Source organism: Nipponia nippon, unplaced genomic scaffold (assembly GCF_047370975.1).
Source record: "Nipponia nippon isolate SJK-2023a ecotype South Korea unplaced genomic scaffold, ASM4737097v1 scaffold_11, whole genome shotgun sequence".
In the NCBI taxonomy this organism is placed as follows: Eukaryota; Metazoa; Chordata; class Aves; order Pelecaniformes; family Threskiornithidae; genus Nipponia; species Nipponia nippon.
In genome coordinates, this window is record NW_028262302.1 from 6,602,419 (window position 1) to 6,618,915 (window position 16,497).

At 41.7% G+C, this 16,497-nt stretch overlaps 1 protein-coding gene across 4 annotated transcripts in view; it reads left to right on the forward strand.

Annotated features, from left to right (window-relative positions):
* Positions 1–16,497, forward strand: part of ESRRB (estrogen related receptor beta) — a 148,258-nt gene that overhangs the window by 60,637 nt on the left and 71,124 nt on the right. The window contains exon 1 of one of the 4 annotated variants that reach the window (XM_087747381.1): positions 5,460–5,521. The exons of the other annotated variants lie outside the window; for them this stretch is intronic. The gene's annotated coding sequence lies outside the window, so the exon portion shown is untranslated. Of the gene's footprint in view, positions 1–5,459; positions 5,522–16,497 lie in introns of those variants that run through there. 4 annotated transcript variants of the gene reach the window in all.

The window sequence follows — 16,497 nt, forward strand, 5'->3', positions numbered from 1 at the left end:
CTTTTTCCTTTTATTTTTTCTACTTTTGGAATTGAGAAAAGGAACTCAAACAACATGAAAATAGTAGGAAGTAATCTGCACGTTGGATTACTGTTCTCCTGGTTTACTTTTCTACGGGCTCTGAGTCAGCTCTCAATAATATCAAGTGCACCTTACCCATATCCACAACTCTTTGGCCGCTGAGTAGACAGCTGAAGGTGGCCCTGGGGGAAGTGCCGCTGAGCCCCTACGGCTTTACAGTAGGCAGAGTGTGCTGCTTTTTGAGACGAGAAACTGTTGGAGAGCTCTCTGTTTAGAGAAGTGCTTGGCTTGGTTCTGTGTGCCAGCTAACCTTCTCTTTAACATCGTTGAGGTTGGGGGAGAGAGAGACAGAAATATCATTTAAAGTATCTCAACCTCTATTTTTCAATCTCTCTTTAATTTTTTTTTTTTTTTGATTAAAGGAGTACAACGATGCAGGAAAGTATGGCTAAGTCTGGAAAAAGTTGTTGAGAGAGGAAAAGATGTGAGAAGCCTAAAAATACAGTGTATTTAAAGGTATATGTGCAGTGTATCAGGTACTGATTTGATTTACATTCTGGTTTTGTTAAGGTTACATTTCAGATTGTATTCCTGTAGCTGAGGATAAAAGTTGGCCCAATATATATCCCTTTAGCCACTTTTTCCCTCCCTCTGTAACACAATTATATTGTGAACATATAACGTAAATACAGGTATTGCATTTGTGCCTGTATCGCTTCCTAGCTGTGTGAGCATATTATCCTTATTGTACTGATTTACTCTTCTGACTACTAGCCATTGAAAAGATTTTAATAGTTATTTTCCTTTTTTAAAAAAAAAAACAACAAAAACCAAAACAACTGCTTTTAATTACATGGACAGCAATTTTTGTCAAATTAAGGCTTAAATTAGGGGTGAATTTAAAAATATTGCAAACTGTCTCTTCTTGTTTAGTTGCTTCTTAAGCTATAGGAAAAAATAGGAGGAAGAGTAGAATGTAGGAAGAGAAGTGGATGTGGTCACTCAGTACATGATCCATACAGTTACCTGGAAACTGTGTTTCACCTCACAATTATTGAGAGAGAGAGAATGAACAAGGCAAAGGAGAGAACAGGTGACTCCCTTCACCTTGGAGTTTAAGAAGAACTTAATTTTTCTAACACTCAGACCCAAAACTAAGCAAAGAAATTAGTTGTCCCTAATCCCACTCTTCAGGTTTTGGATCTGTCTTCCTCAAGCAGTGAAAGTTCCCTTTCCTTTGCCTGTGTGTGTGGATCTGCGTGATCACACCAGGAGCCTGTGGAAGTTCTGATCAGCGGGTTGTGTGTTTCCCTCGGTGCAGGATCTTGCAGGGAGAGTAAGAAATTGCTTCTTCCTAATTTTGACTCTCTGTGCATGTGTCCTAAGGCAGCGTATGTATTTAATTTCTTGCTTAGGAATCCAGTCTTTAGCAACCGCTTACTACCTTTTGGTACTGACCTTTGGGGGAATTATTTCTGGGGTAGGTGATGCAGCTCCAAGGATGAAGCTTTTGCATGAGTTTGAATTGGGAAACTAACAAAGACAATGATTTGTACCTGCAGTTTGTCTCTCAGGTGAGGGCATATGGCGAGAATACATTAGTTACACTGTACTGACAACGTCTGTCTGCAGTACAGCGGGAAGGGAATGCGTGTGCAGACACCACAAAGGTACACTCTGACATATAAAAGATGTGATTATATTCACACACAAACACATATGTGTATCTATAAATATTTATGTGTAGGAGTATGCACATACATATGTATAGTCATACTGAATATTGGTGTTGCATCTCTCTCATATGCAAACCTAAGGCTGTTTCAAAGGAGAGTGAAATACGGCATTTTTACTTTTCCATATTAACTTCTGCAGCCCAGAGAATTTTTTTCTGCCTAGTTATAGTTGCCACTAGAAATGTTGATAGGACTACAAAATTGCCATCTCTGTTTCTAATTAATATTCTACATGACAGACAGAAACTGACCAAGGAACCATCATGAAGGGAAAATAAAAATCATTGGCAAATGAGGGCATCCTGCCAGATGCTGTGTCTCGTACACTGTTTCCTCTGATGTACAAGAAAGACACATGAGTCATTGATCTGATAAAAATGAAAATTATTTTATGAATAGAAGGAAAAAGTTGAAAGGAGTAAGTTATATATTTGATAGAGAGACAGAAGGGTATAACATTGGAATTTTAGGTCAATGAAGGAGCAAATTCTGGACCCTGCGACAGAGAATTAACAAAGTTGTTGTCACTGAGTCTAATGCGCAGACTGAGGAAATGTGACTTGATTTCAGAGGTTACTGGAAATCTCCGTATTCTGTGAATGGGAGGAAATCTGAGTCAGAGAAGCTGAATACAACTGTCTGCTCTGAGTATCTCTGAAAGTCTGGGATAGGGAGGAGTTGTTAATTGGGGAGAACGGGGAAGGAGTTGTTTGTTTTATTGACAGAATAAATTGAAAAACCTCTGTAAGGGAAATGGCCTAGTTACTGGGTTCCTGAAGAGGTTCCCATCAAAGAATGGGGTCTCGGTACACTAAGCTTATTGAGCAAAAGGTTTATGAGGAAACTGGTACCTTTAAAGTATTTGTATTAACTTTTCCCTCCTCTTCCAATTCCACTTGTAAAAGTAAAGATGATCTAATCATTATCAATTATTGAGAAATATGGAAAGATCAATATATTTAAAAAATAGGATTTTTTTCATTGTATTGATTTGAAGTAATCAATTAATATTGCATTTAGCCTGAGAGGGGAAAGACTTTGGAGAGATTGCATCAGAGAAAGTTGCTGTGACAGAGATTTCACATCCCGTTTTCTTCCTCTCGAAGAGAGCGGTGCTCTATTCTCCGTGCCCTTTCCGCTGTTATTCCCCAGCCCTGTTTCCGTGCTGTTACTGCTGCTCAGAATTTCATGTCATTTGAAGACACCTGTATTCTTCGAGTCATTTCAGTTTAATAAGAAGTATTATGCATTGTGTCAGTGGGTCTCTTTACCAAATCTTCCAGGGCTCAAAGGATACAAGCTCTCTTAGGAAATGGAAGAAGGGAGAAGGTAAAAGGTTTAAACCTGAGACTAGATGAACTTTACAGGTTCTGTTGGGAGCATGGTAGAATTTCTCCAAAGAGCGTAAAATGTCTAAAAGAGGTTTAATTAATGAAAGAAATAGTAAAAGTAGAAAAAGATGGTGACAAAGCTCGGATATGAAAGCCAAATCCTTTCCCCAGCTTCTCCTTCTAACTTGTGCTCCCCGGTTTAGGAGTTGGGGGTCACAGCAGCAGCTAGTGTTGCACGTCAACAATTCCACTGTAGATTTCAGAGACTGGGAAATTCTTCCCAGTAAGACCTGTTCTTTATTCCAGGGAGCTATTGATGGTAACTTTACAGCCAGGGAGCACAACAGACTTTTTAGTTTGTGCAGTGTGAGCAAGTAAATTTAGCATCTGTCCAGTACCCAGCAGCGAGGTTCCTAGGTAATGCTGCTGTAGAAACTGGGGGAAAAAAATTGAAAGATCAGAGCTTCATGGCAAACTATGAATCGGATGGTTGTTTGTTTAGCGCAGGGGCTTAACGAAGAAGATATTAGCCGTACTTGGCTATGTTGACCTTGCCGAAAATAGGAAAACCTTGATTTCTTTCTGTCTTCCCGGTATCGGCTGCATTTGAGTTGTGAATGTAGTCATCTCTGTGTAGCTTGCATGTGTAAAGTGCTTTGTGCCTGTCATCGGGAACAGAACATAATTTAGTATTATTTATTAGTTATAGCTATTGACCTGGTAAGTTTTACTTCTTAGGTATTAAATTGTAGTAACTTATTCTCCGTGTTTGTTTCCATCCTTGCTATGCTGCCTCTCTCTAAAGCTTTGCCCTGTCTCTTCAGAGCAATAGAGATGCCCACAAAATGATCCTTGCAGCTGGAGCACAGTGCACTTTGATTCTTCCAGTGCTTGAGAGTCTGGCTGTTGGCAGTGACTGTCCGTGAGGAGAAACATGTCTGCTCAAGGTGGAACACACTGTATAATAATATATTTGTCATGTTTGTAATTGCAAATGTAATTAGCAAACAAGCTCTGGGGGATTGAGGACTTGAAACTTTCACTGCACATCATTTGACCCTATCTTGACTGGACCGGAGCTTGTATGCCACTGTTAACCCTTGCTGTTCTTGCAAAGAAATGCTCCTTCTAGTCTGACTGCTGCTAAGTTTCCTATCTTCCCCCCACCCTTTTTTTTTTTTTTTTTTTTTTTTTGCTATGAGCAGCGTTGTACCTGTATTTGCTTATACCTTCTTTTGTTGTGATTGTAAGTGCTTATGTTCCTCCTGCGACACCCGCACTAATATTTCCTCTCCTAGCACTTCTGACACAGTGTGGAAAGCATTCTGCAGTGCCCTTTGTGAAGAGCACTGTGTACCAGTAAGTGCTTTTGCATACTGAGCTGTTCAGTGCATTCCTATCACCACAGGCAACCTTACTATTCAGTGCCCCTTGCACTTTGCAAAGACAACTTGCGAAAAGCAGGTGGCAAGCTGTTATCACACAACCTGCGATGGCTCTGTGTCCCTGCTGAGCTGGAATTTTCTTGCGCTCCCTTTCTGAATGGGGGAGGAATAAATATGTAAGAAATCATGTTCATTTTGTGGGATCCTGGCAAATCTCAGTCTATTCACCCTTAGGATGACTTTGTCGTCCTACAAAGAATATTCCTGATCCATAAGTTTTTAGCAAACAACACAGAATCTGTTCATAAAGTCGCGAAGTTATGTGCACGTAGGAAGCAAAGAGGGCTACTTTGCTTTTTCATGTGAATATTGTCTCTTATTTGTTTTCTTTTTTGTTTTTAAGATAGGTCTTAAATTGCAATAAAATTTGTGATAGGACTGTTCTTGTTTTGGACAGAGTTTTATTTATTCTTGCATTTTTGTGTATGTGAAAGGAAATAGCTTAAGCGTAAAGAGGGGTGGCTGTTTTCATACAATTTTTGTCAGGACTGTAAGGACATCTCACAAATATTGCATCCTGTTGAAGGCTTGGAGGGAAAAGGAAGCCTATTCTAGTTTCTTCTTGGTAGGGCAAGAGCCTTTAATGAGAAGCCCTTCGTTCAGTCCAGATTTTCCTTTTCCGTTCCTGAAAATGATGTTGGATTTACCATGCATTTTAAGGGTCATATATTTTTCTTAAATTAGCAGAGCCTATAATGTGGCTGATGGAAGTGGGACCTCCAGCTTAGAGTATCCTGCATAACAGGAGACAATTTCTCATAGCACCTTTTGTTTTGAATTGATTGTCTGTGTTTTACTGCAGCTGTTTTTAGATGAAGATTTCTTGTTGCTCTGCATCTACTGTTCTGAAAGGCTTTTTGTACATAAAGCATATTTAGAAGTGTTATTTTCTAATTTTTCCCCCTTTTTCTTCTGGCACTTTAAAGTTCCCTTTAGTAATAATGGCCCTCAATCTCCGGCGATGGAGCCGTCACTGTGAACAATGCTGGTGAGTGTATTGTCTCGCTGTCCTTTTACTCAAGAGAAAGGTCAAAAGAACAGCTTTAAGAAAATGTTCAATTCTCCTGTTATGATTTTGCATATGGAAATGATCATTTTAAGAATGTGTAAGCACTTGGGTGAAAATAAGACAGAAATATGATTTTCCATCAGTTGCCGCAAGTACGTTTTTTTAAATGTGCTGACATGAATGATTACAAACCAAATTTCTCACTGAGATTTACACCATTTTATATATTAAAAAATTAAACATCTGAAAATAAGGATACTAAAGAATTATTCTTCAACAGATTGTATTTTTCTAAAGTCTTCTGTGTTGTTTTTGTTTTTATTCAGTCAATCTGAGAAGTTTCTCATTCTCAAACATATCATTTGTTTCCCGATTTAAGAAATTACACTTACCTAGATGAGTTTTTCGCAGATGTGGCAACATAGCAGTGGAGAACATAGGGTGTTACTGATTTCAGGTATTTGGTTTAGAATTTTTTTTTTGGTGCACATAACCAGAATTAGTCGATACGCATTTTCAATGTGTACATTTTCTTTGTACTTTGCTTTTTATTTTTTTAAAACAATCTTTGATTTATACAGAAATTTTGAGGAGATGCTGTTGGTTTATTTTTCTTTATTTCTGGACTGCGTATGGCATGTGATTGCTATCTAGTTTTAACAGTTCAGAAAGTGCTGTAGAGGAAGAAGAGCGATTTAATTCTTTAGCACACACAAATTCAGTCCTCCTTCAGCTCCTTTTCAGACATACATGATATTGCTTCTACTTTTATCTCAAAGAGTTTAATTCAGTTTCTTCATAGTTTTTGTATTTCTGTTGATGAGGTTTTTTTGGTCATTTTTGTAGATGAAGGAGGTGATGGTACAGGGAGATGCTGGAAATGTTCTCCTATGAAACTAAAAACGTTGGTGCCTTTTGCCTGACTCTCTTTAGTAGGCAGTTTTTGTTTTCGGATTCTTCGGTAGCGCAAAGGTATCTGGCTGGATCAAGGCTCTCCGTACACCTCACCGTATTAAGCAGCGACTTCCAAGCGATGATGTGCAGCCTATGATGCGGCCTAACCAGGGACTGGGGCAGGGAGGGGGCCACAGCTGTCTGATACAATCGAGACTCACTTTTATAGCCAAGGAAATCCCGCCATGGGAACCTGCATTTCAGTGCTTGGGCTTTGTGAAGGATGTTGACTTTACTTATTGTGGGTTCTTTTTGCCTTAATAGAGTGTAGCAAATATGACTTCTTGAAAATGATGGTTAAGTGTATCGATGTGTCTATATGTATTACTTTACATAGATGATGCCAGATGCGTCTCCTTCGCAATAATTGACACAAGTTGCGTAGCGGCACCAAGCACGCTGTAGAGGATTAGAATGAGTCAAAGTACAAGAGAAACAGTTTTCTTGCATACAGATCTGTAAGTGCATGGATGGATGTATATCAGGATGTGTGTGTGCACACTTATTTTTAAATACATGTGCACATACTATAAATTAACAGAATGCACATGTATATGAATATATAATTTTATATATAGCCACTTGTTCATTTGATATTGCATAGTGTACTGTTTCACTTAAACAGTTATCTATACAATATCTCTTTGTACGCATATGCAAACCTTTCTTCATATGGTTGCGTATTTCTGTGTGTGTATGCGTGTATAAATGTATAAAAAAAATAAGGATAGGTGTGTCTGTCTTTATCACAAGGTTGTTCTGTCTTTGTTAATTAAAGTTTGTAAATCTGTTGATAGCCTTGCAGAGAAGGTGTTCTGTCAATGTAGAATGCTGTACAAATATATGTAACATTTGTGCTTAAAAAAATTGTTTTTTCTCTTGGAACATATATAATTATGGGTTATATAGGGTTAGGTGCTACTGAACAACTGCAGTTAGACCTTCTGTTTATAAATCAATGCATATTGGAATTTGTGATTTTTAAAGATGAGCAGAGATTTTCTTTAAATAAAGTATCAGAGAGGAACTTGAAAAATGGCGTGCAGAACATAGATCCAGCTATAACATTGTCCAGATAAAGCTGGGCTCGTGTGCTATAGCCAGAAAAGTCAGTGGTTTGGAATGTCTTTTTTTTCTTTTTGTTTAGTTTTTGGTTATTTTAGAAACTTTTATTTCTTCTTTTTTTCTTTTTAATGTGATTTTTGTTTTCGAAGGCTTCCCCTTAATGAAACCCGTTGCTTAGAAAGTTATTTGACGATGAGATACTTTCGTTTTTTATTTCAACACCTACAGTGTTTCTGACCATTCTCTTTTTATTCTTTTAGAAGGGTTTGGTGGTGTGTTGTTTTTTTTTTTTTTTTTTTTTTTAAACAGAGCAGTTCCTTTTCCTCTAGCAATTACAGCTAGGGGACTGTCATTGCAGAGGATTCTATAAGCCCTAATGACTGCCTATGATCGTTACTTCTCTAATAATACGGCCTGTCTCTGTCAAAATTTCCCCTCTTGAGTTCCTGTTCTAACATGGACTTATTTAAAAAATATGAAAAAATTTAATTCCACAGCCTTTTTTAAGTAACATAATTATGAAACTAAAAGCAAAAGCTCTTACAGGGATGTGGTATTTTTACATGTTTTAATACACTAATTTTCCTTAGAATTTTCTCCTCAGATGTTTAGGGAAAAACAGATGCAGCCCCCCCCCCCGCCTTTAATTGTTGGTTGAAAGAAGAAAAAATACCTGCTTTTTGCTGACCTGCTTTTTCAACATACTATTACTTTGCTTCAGTCTCTGAAAAATGTTATAGATTCAATTCCCCCGTTGGACTAAGAGTTAAAAATTAATTCATGAATAATAAAAACCAATCAGTCTTGTTGAGTTTAAGAAGGATTAGAAGAAAGGTTTTTGTACGGAAGCAGTTATATATCTTGGTGGTGATGTTGTTGGGCTAATAGGTATTGTACTAGGTCCCGTTGGTTATCTGATAAAGGCAGCTGATTTGCAAATAGGATTGTTATCCTGATGACTAACGAGTCTAATATTGGATGGATTAAAAGAGGTTGGGCGGCTGGTGTCTATTGTAAGTTCTTGACTCCCTCTTAGGAGATAATTTATTTCATGCAGATGTGTAGATTGAAAAGGGACCAGGTAAATACACACTGTAAAGGAAAGGTTCATGCTGCCTTACTGCAGCTGGGATTTTCAAGGAAGGCGATGTGACTTGGGCACCGAATTCCACCAAGCGTCAGCATGCCTGTGGTGGGGAGTGGTGCGGTGAGAGGCCTGTACAGACATCAGGCTATCCTGCACTCTGAGCACGTAACTGATAGAAAGTTGGCACAGAGAAACTCGTGATCTGCTTGAGATAAAGGAAGGATTTGCACCCAAAATTTTGTGATGCAAAACCTGACCCTGTCCCTACATAGATCTGCTGTGTAACACTGGAGAGGAGGAGAAGGAAGTAGGAGACATGGCTTCAGGGGAATGAGGGCATCCAGAGTGATGGAGATCTCATTTTTTTTAAAAAGGGTTCAGAGCTAAAGCTAGAGTTTAAGGGAGGCTGAGGGACAAAGGTGGCTTGCTTCAGGGACAGTGCTTGAGCCTGACATGGGGTGTAGGAAGAAGGCTGCTCTTCTGCACCAGACAGCCATTCAGCACAGTTAGGTGGAGGTCTGGGGAAGGGAGGAAGAGAGTATGGCTGCCATGGGCAAGAGGAGGAATGGATAAATCTTTTCAAATATCTGCTCCATAAGAGCTTCTTAGGACTACAGAGCCGTGGTGAGAAAAGTATCTTGAGCGACAAATTCTTCTCCTGTAAGAGGGTTTCGCTGTCACGCTTAAGAGCTGCAGCATCTCCGTCTTTCAGCTGTCGTAGGAAAACTTGCAAACGCAGGATCTTTGGGAGGTTAAAGACAGTCACATTCAGCCTGCAGGCAACTGGCTGTTAGATTTGGGTAGAAATAAAGGCAGCATAGAGAGAAGTGTCCTTCTTTTGAAAGGAGAATAGTTTTGCTTCCTTCAGTGGGGGACTGGCCAGTGGCTTTGCCTCCACCTGCCCATTGCTCCAGCGCAGGTAGGAGCTGGAAGAGCTCTGCAGCCATCTGCAGGGCTCCACCGACAGTGCGCCGGGCACCTCACTGCTGCAGAAGGGGCTGCAGGGCCTGTCTGGAGAGCAGCCATCGCACCTTTCTTTTCACGAGCCATCTCTTCAGAAACGTTCAAATTACTTTGTCCTCTAAAAAGTACATCCGAGTTTCTCCTGGGCATCTTGGCAGTGCTCTCATTACTGCATTAAGAGAGAGTTTCCATGTTTATGGACCTTGGGGAGCCTCCAGGGAGGCTCTCCGTCATCCCTAACGGGATCTACCCTGCACACTCCCTTCTGCATCTTACTAGTATATGTTTGGATGCTGTCACCATATCCACCATCTGTGGAGATCTCATGGTAAAGAAGCTTGATGAGGAAAGAGAAACCGTAGTGTTTCCTATATGAGTTTCATGCAGTCTTTGGGAAATATATAACTGTCTTTATGAGTCTTTTGTGCATTTGCACGCTGTTTCCTAAATAAAGCAGTCTCTTGCTTTCTCATACAATCGCAGAATGGTTGAGGTTGGAAGGGACCTCTGGAGGTCATCTGGTGCAGCCCCGTGCTCAGGCAGGGCCACCTAGAGCCGGTTGCCCAGGACCATGTCCAGATGGCTTTTGAATATCTCCAACGTGGGAGGCTCCACAACCTCTCTGGGCATCTTGTGCAAGTCCTCGGTCACCCTCACAGTGAAAAAGTGTTTACTGATGTTCAGACAGACCCTACTCTGTTTCAGTTCATTCCCTCGCGTTGTGCCCCTTGAGTTTTTTTCTTCATACTTGAGTTTACCCAACCATTTTATGGTGTCTTAAAATTCCATCTAGTTTGTCAGTCTCTTTCTAATAAAGTGACACATAGAAATTTTAGATACATTTAGGTGAAACCTTTGTGGAGGAGAAGTATCCCCTACCTGGTACCCTGGCAGTGTATCTTGATGTCACTTTTGTAGGTGACTGACAGCTGGGAGTATAACTGTGTCATGGCGATCTGAATTGCTGGGCTCTTGCAGCCTGAGTTAAGAATGACAGGTATGTTGTCTTAAATTCACAATTGGTTCATCAAGAGCATCTATTGTGTCTAATCAGGAGATACAGGAATTTCTCATCTGGTCTAGAGTATAGCTTGTCCATATCACACTATGAGGAATACGTAGAGGTGTTTGTTTCAGATATCCTCTTTATCTTTTTCTTAGTCAGTAGCTGGTTTATCAGGGTTCTATTCTTAACAGGTTAAATGAATAGCAGTGAGCAGCAATTAAATGCAGATTTAACAGGGAACAGTCCACTCATTCGGGGGTTGCCGTTATATTGACCGCTGTCCTCAGTCCTCATTGTCTCTGGTTTCTTCTGGGAGAATGACATCTGAGTGGTCTCACTGTATCTTTGGTACGTCACCAGTGTGAGAGTTAGGATAAAGACTTGACACTGTTCATGATGTGGACTACTGAACCAGGGAAAAAAAGCTTTAATAGCCGTAGAGAAAAATCTTTGAGGAAGATGCCATATTAAAATGACTTCTACTGTGATAGAAAACCTTCTGCCTGTAATAATGTAGTCAGTACTTGCTGCCTTCTAGGAGCAACTACTGTGCTAACAGGTTCTGTTTCACTCGCAGCCATCGGTAATTTCTATCAGGTTACTTCATCTTCTGAGAGCAACTAACAACCATGAAATGCTGTCACTGTTGTTGAAGGAAGAAGCTGGTGTTAAGAATTTATATGGGAATCTAGACAAGCAGAAGCCACAAGATGAAGAAACCATCTACAAGTGTTGAGCACGTTTGGGAACTTGCTTTTTAAAACTGTCTTCTAAGGTACTTTGGATCTGAATCTGCTGTCATGTTTACTTGTGTAAATGACAAGTAACTGTGAAAATCAGATGGGATACACCAGTGTAAAACTGGCACAAGATTAATATTGGGCCATTCAGCTCAACATTCACAGTAGAGGAAGATATTACCTGGAACTAATATAAGAAATCATATTGAAGTGGGGAGCGGCGGGGGGAGGACTAAAGCTTTGTATGGGAAGGGCAGAAACTAGTCATTTTCCTTCTGTAAAACTCTGCCAGGTGCTGTTAGTGCCTCAGATCACCAGCTGCTTCTTTCAGAGTTCAGGTTTCGTGCTTCTAATGCATAAAATGATTCTTTCAGCCCTTTGGGAATAATTTGGAGTATGTTGGAGAAGGCTACATAGTGGTAATTGGGGAGCAGTTTGATGCATTGCTAAAATGCACAGAGGACAAAATGCCAAATGAGGTGTGAGAGAAGGTGAAGTGTGAACTCGCTGAAGTTGCAAAGAATATTATTGGGATAAAAACACAGCAGAGGTGAGTAAAGCAGGACTCCAAAGAAGCATTCCAACATGTGGAGAATTCCAGAGAGCTCCAGATGAGAATGTCCTTTGCCAAATCTATGAGGATGAAACCCATGGAAGAAGGTGGCCTGTGCAAAGGAGGAAGAAGACTGGAACAAGATAGCTGGGAAGAAGAGACCTGACTCTGTTTTCAAGCTCCTTTTAAGGTATCTATATAATGCCATTAAGCTGAGCAGCAATTGCAGCTTTATAGCAATAGATAAAATCAAGAAAAAGTAGAAGGCAAATGTAACAAATTGTGCCTTAAGCAAAACCTCCCTGATATTCTCCTGTGGGTAGGAAATATAAGTTTAGCACCATCTGATTCTATAGTATCCTGAGAATTCTGATGCTGCAAGGAAATGCAAAAAGCAATGCTAGGCAATACTCTACTGCTCTAGACAAGAGGTCCAAAGAAGAGTTGATGGTTCAGAATGATCTTGAGCATTTTGGATTGTAAACAGTATACTTCCACTGGACACTGTTGCAGCTGTGTTTGGTTGGAGATGGTGAGCTGGAGGAAAGACAAGCAAGGGTAGAACCTGTGTCATGGAGCTCGAGATCAGACTGTGACGGAGTGATGGTGGCTGAAGAGCCGAGGACAGCAGTCCGGTCACTGTGGCTATGTCTTGCTGTGTACTAAGGTTTCTGTCTGAAGCATGGTAGGAAACATCTATTTCTCACCACTTTTCCCGTTTAACTTACTGAACATACACTGAAAACACACAGCCATTTCTTCCTGCAGAAAGCTGGAATTTGAATACAACAGCTTTAGGAGAAGGAGAGATCACAGAGGAGGAAGAAAGATTTTGCTAGCCATGCATAGGTTTCTGTTGCTAAAATTGAACAAGAATTTGCTTAAAAATTGGGGTCAGACCTTGCAAAACTAGTGCTTTGTTTTTCTCCCAGCTTTTTAATTCAGTATGCACTGTATGGCCACTGGACTGGAAATGGGCTTTCCTTCCGATTTGCAGACTGTCTTGTTTTGTCTCTGTGCTAGAAGGTGACAGTTTTCAGCAACATCCTTGTGAGGTGAGGAAGAGGCACATATGTAAAGCCTGCACACGCACAGGTCCCTTCCAGCTGACGGCCCTATCCTGGCCCCTGTCACTGGCTGAAAGCAGAGCCTGCCTCCTGCACCCCTTGTGGGGAACCTGAAAGCCAGGTGGTGCTGGGAGCAAATTGCACTGGGGAGAGGTGATGAGGCATAGGGCAGCAGGATATTTCAGAGGGCAGAGGAGCTTTGAAATGGAGCTTTTGACATTGGAAAGAGCTGCTGTGTATAATGTCATGGGGCCTGAAGAAAGAAGAGAACTGTTCTCTTGGGATGAGGAGATTTATTACAACGTGTTTAGCATCCCTGCAACTAGAGAAGGAAGATGCACATTAGCATTGTGCTGCACTTCTGCTCCAAGGGAGCGCAGAAGGCAGGAATGGCGCGTTGCTGTGAGGTGGGATGGCAGTGGAGTCCTATGAATCAGTTGGGGTAAGTCAGAGCAACATCGGCTTCGTGTGGAAGAAGTTAAAACTCAGCTGACCTTTTTCATTGTAATAGAGATATTATAGAATATCCCTGGGAGAAAAAGCTCACAGTCAGTGAGCTGGAAAAGGGGGGAACTGGGGACCACCAACCAATTTTAAAAATTCTTCCGGCCTGTTCTACTGGCTGCTGCTGGCTATTTGGTTTCTAGTCTTTGGGCTGTGTTGCAGGACTACAGGGTGCATACCTGTTGCCTCCTTGTTGGCTCTTGGCAGTCGTGGTGCAGGAGATGGTTTCACTTTCTCCCAACTTTTATTTTTATCTGAAGTCCTTTCTGGTAAGTGGGAGGGAGGGAACAGAGAACAGCGCATGGCAACACCTCTTGTGCTTGAGAAGTTCGTGGGCTGATGGCATTGCTTTGTAGTTCGTGTTCTGGTGGAACATTTGTGCAGTCCTTGCTCTAGCAGGTGTACACAGAGATGGAGAAGGAAAGGAAGGTTCTGTGGTTTACCTGTTTTTGAGGAATACTTTGCATTGGTATTTCATATAAATACTTTATATGCTAATGAACATATGGAGAATTACATGGTGTCTATCTCCAACTTCTTGGCGTAAATGGATTTGCTACCTCACCTGTGTGCCTTATGCATGCACCCTTTACACACCTCTTGTGTGTGTCCATCTGTACTAAAGCAAGCAAGGATATCTCCCGTGAAGCTTCATCTTGGTTGCAGGAGGTGCTTCTTGCTGAACTGAGTCTCGGAGCATCTCCTTGGCCTGAGGAGGGTGCTGTTAGGACTCCTTCTGTAAAGGCAGTACATAAAACAACCTAACAGGAGTGTGAACTTGCTGAATGAACATATTCAGTCCCTGAGAGAATTCCTGATTCCAGCGGGCGATGTAGATTTGGTATTGGGGTTATGGAGCCAACGTGTATTTAAATAAGTGTCATCAAGACTGAAAGGTATTTTGTGGAGGTGGGTTGAACCGCATTTGCTCTGAGGAGCTACAGTTTTAATGGACAGGGAGCAACATGGTGCTGGACAGGAGAGTATAGTTCCTGAGAAATTAGTTTAGGAACAGCCCGTCCATGACGTTGCTTAAACAAGGTTGTTGTCTATCCCCTGCTTTCTACAGGGATTTAAAGGTGCAAAGTGAAAGATCTCTACAGGAATAGGAGGTAGATGGTGAACCATGTTTCCATGCAGTGATGCTGAGCCTCCGTCAGATGTGTCCTTTCCCTGATGTGCATTCTGACATTTGCTTATCACTTGGGGAGCAAGGACACATCTTTTGCCTCCAGCAGCCCAGCTGCTGGGATGGAGTTAATATTGTTTTGTGGCCAAAGGGGCCTGTTAGCTTCCAGAAGACACCAAACAGCAGCACTCAGAAAAATTAGCAGCAGTAAAAGTACATTATACAATTCATCAATCTTTTGTTTTCAACACTGAAGCAATGCTACTTGGGGCACGTGGGTTACACCGGGGTCAGCACTTTCATTAGGAGATCCCTGGTCCCCCACCCTCAGCCTACCACCCATCCCCAGGGGTGCAGCAGAATTGCTTCCAGCAGTGGGTGCAGGCAGCTGCCTGGCATGGGTAAGTGAGGCTGGGAGCAGCCGTTTAGTTCTAGGCAGTGTGAAAAATCAGAGGCCGTTAGGTACGAATAAAAATATTATAAGTTTCCCTGGTGTCAGCACAGGCCAGTTCTGATTTTAAAAATGAAATATGGCAGCTAATTAATCTAGATCACAGCTTAATCGCCTGTGGTGGGTTTTAAAAAAAACATTTTTGTGTGAATTTAGCACTCATGAAAGTGAGAGGCTGAGATTACTGCATAGACCAAAGCACAGCACGGATAAGCTGTCTCCTGCCGGCTCTGTTCATGCTCCTCCACGGTGGCCTGCAGTAGCCACTGCTATTACCTCCGGAGCTTGCCTTTCGTACCTTCCTCTGCAGCAGCATCCACATGCTCGGTGTGCCCACACCTCCCCAGTGCCTCCGCAGCTCCTTTTGGGAGCAGTCGCAGAGGTTTGGAGGCACAGAGCAGCAGATTTGCAGGTTCACTCCAGGACAATATGGGGAATGCTTCTTCCTAGGGCCCAGGCTGCGGTGTGCTACCTGCTATTAGAGGTGCAGTGAAACACAGGACTGCCCTGGAAAGTGTGGCATGAATAGGGAAAGGAAAGGTATCAGCAGAGAAGGCACCTAGGCAGCGATCAGAAAGCTGAGAAGATGAAGGATTTGCTAGCTCTGTTCTTTCCCCCAGAGCAGCAACAGGCCAGCACTGGGGAAAAGAAAACCAATCTGTCCAATTTTATAGACTGTGAGTGCATTTATGTTTTGTAAAGATTTTGAAAAGACAGAGCGTGAGTCCTTTGTTGCACATCTCGCCCATCATGAGTGAGTTGCTTTCCGCCAGTGTTTTCAGTAGACGTAGGTCTTGCAGAGGGATGTGTCACAGGCACTGGCTGCAAGGCAGTGTCAGCCAGTTGGTTGACTGAAGTGAGGGATGCCATGGGGGAAGGCAGGTGTGTGTTTGAAAGAAGGGCAAAACAGATGGACCAAGCTGAGTGCATGTGATGGATCACAGAAAGGGCCAGGACAATGTGAGAAGAGACTATCTATTAAATTTTGTGGAATGGCTTTAAAATAATCCATCAGCAAAGGGACAGCTTTCTACTCTGTTCAGTCACCTCTTTTAGTAAGAGTCTCCACAGTTAGGAGAGAACCATTTACTTTCTCCTTCCTCTTTCGTTCACACTTACGCTAAATTGTGGTCCTGACTGTTCTTACAGGTTAGCAAAGCTGAGCAGGAGGTAAGCAAGCAAATGTGGAAGGCAGGGCAAGAGCTGGTGTTGCTGATGAAAAATTCTTTGCTCTGAGAGCTGGCACCTCAACCTGGCACCAGGGTTGTCTCTGTCCCCCTGGCACCCATTGTGGCATTGCAGTATAGGTTATTTGGTGGATACTGATGTTCTGATTAATTTCAGCTCAGACATTTACATGGTTCCTTATTTTCCATTATAGTTTCAATAGGACAATTCTTTTTTCGCTTCTTGAACTCTGGCTGTACGCTGCAGAA